A 2500-nucleotide genomic window follows, 5' to 3' on the forward strand; every position below is an offset into this window, starting at 1 on the left:
GAGAGAGAGAGAGAGATACAGAGATAGATAGATAGATAGATAGATAGATAGATAGATAGATAGATAGATAGATAGATAGATAGATAGATAGATAGATACAGAGAGAGGGCCAATGACGTCCGGATGGTCAACAGAATACGGTCATACTTCGAAAAACACAAACGCGTACCTTTTTATAATTTTGGCCAGACAACTTATCCTCAAATCGATCGATTAAAATGACTCTGGGGTGCGAAGTGGCCGAGTGGTTAAGGCACTGTGACCCGGAAGGTCCCGGATTCGAGCCCCGCTTCAGGCACTTTCGATTTTTTCCTTGAGCAAGATTATTAACCCCCAATTTGCTCACTTGGACAACATGGGTTATTCCTGTTGAAATCAGACATCTTGTTTGATGAATTATCTATATTCCTTCGTGGAATGCTTAGGCGACGATGACTTACGATGTCGCGACGGAAGGGTATAATTTTATTTTATTTATCTCGGCAAATTAAACCACTCACACCTGGGACTTCATCGTTCGTACAAAGTCCCAGGCCTGAGAGTTTATTGCCAACTTGACGAAAAAGTGATAATGCAGAGGCTTCGGATTATATTGTCTGTATTGTTCCCATCCAAAGCCTCTCCATCATCGCTCATTCTTTAGTATTTTCACCATCCCAGGCTTCAGGCAGCTTCCACCACTCTCTACTTTGCCAATAGGATTCAATAGTCTGATGTCACGTCCGCCCACCATCGAGCAGCTTGGTTCTAAACTTAACGTGACACGACTTTTGACGTGAAATTACCCTTGACGGGAAATGACGTTGTGGCGTGACATGACAATTAACATGACATGACACTTGACGTGACATGACATGACAATTAACGTGACATGACACTTGACATGACAATTAACGTGACATGACATGACATGACAATTAACGTGACATAACACTTGACGTCACATGACATGACGATTAACGTGACATGACACTTGACGTGACATGACATGACAATTAACGTGACATGACACTTGACGTGACATGACATAACAATTAACGTGACATGACACTTGACGTGATATGACATGACACTCGACGTGACGTGACACTTGACGTGACATGACATGATACTCCACATGACATGACACTTCACTTGACGTGATGTGACGTGACATGACATTTGACGTGACACTTGAGGTGATATGACGTGACATGACTTGAGGTTACAGACGTGACATGACATTTGACGTGACATATCGCTTGACGTGACATGACGCTTGTGAGGCGATATCCATTACAATTGGGGTTTCTTTCTGACAGAGACATCGGAGCTCTGACCGACGAATAATTGAGTCCTTGGAAAAGGCTTTTTGCTCACATTCTCTCACCTTATTCAAATGTAGAATGAGAACCTGGCCGTTAACAGCGTTTTCTCTGTCGGAAAAACAAAGTATAATATCGCCTAACAAACGTCATATCTCGTTCTACATGTTACGTATTACGTTTTGCTGTGACTAGTTATCACACGATTTTCTCGATCATATTAATTTTAAAAAATAATAAATAAATAAAATAAAATTCCCTTTATTCATCTCATAAGGGGAAATTTGTCTCTAGGATCTATCCCAAGGGAAGACTGGAATAACCCAGGCGTCAGCCGCAGTGCAGCGCCCCAAATTGAGCGAGGGCGAGGTGACTTGCACAATGCCACACAGCGCAGCGGGTAATCGAACTCGGTACCTTTCGGGTACGAAGCGAAGACCGTGCCGCTTAGCCACGCTGCACCTTGTTTACACACAGTTTTCTGTGTTTGTTCAGTTGATCAAGCGGTAGAACAGTTGGTATTTTACTTAGACGCATGCCATCGATATTAAAAACCTGTGTTTACCAATCACTGCCAATGTTTACATTATGACGATTCTCCGAGAGGCGTGGTTATCTATGTGTCCAGTATAGATAGTATACGCTTGGCTAAGATGCTCATAACATTGCCATCCGGAAGTATAACGGACAAACACACAAAACTGTATGCATCCATGAAAGTTTATAGTCGGGTTAATACAGTTCAGTGAGCATTACTCATAAACGCGGATGGCAAAAAACAATAACAAAGACCTGAGTGACGTCATCTTCGAACTATCTATTGGCCAAAGGCCACTACATAATATAGATAGTATGCGCTTGGCTAAGAAGCTCATAACATTGCCATGCGGAAGTATAACGGACAAACACACAAAACTGTGTGTATCCATGAACATTTATAGTCAGGTTAATACAGTTCAGTGAGCATTACTCATAAACGCGGATGGCAAAAAACAATAACAAAGACCGGAGTGACGTCATCTTCGAACTATCTATACACAATAGAGATAATATTATGTATAATTGTTTACTTGACATGAGAATAGGTGGGGATACAATGTGTCAAAGAATGTAAACTAGCCATGAGATGTATATCATTCACACATACAAACTTACCTTCATATCCACACACATAATATATTTCAGTATATATATAT

The 2500-nt window shown here is 41.2% G+C and overlaps 1 protein-coding gene across 1 annotated transcript in view; it reads right to left on the minus strand.

Annotated features, from left to right (window-relative positions):
- Nucleotides 1–2500, minus strand: part of LOC144956587 (solute carrier family 35 member F3-like) — a 98889-nt gene that overhangs the window by 94735 nt on the left and 1654 nt on the right. The gene's annotated exons all lie outside the window — the stretch shown is intronic.

Source organism: Berghia stephanieae, chromosome 11 (assembly GCF_034508935.2).
Source record: "Berghia stephanieae isolate SIO BIC M18660-M18661 chromosome 11, UCSD_Bste_1.3, whole genome shotgun sequence".
Classification (NCBI taxonomy): domain Eukaryota; kingdom Metazoa; phylum Mollusca; class Gastropoda; order Nudibranchia; family Aeolidiidae; genus Berghia; species Berghia stephanieae.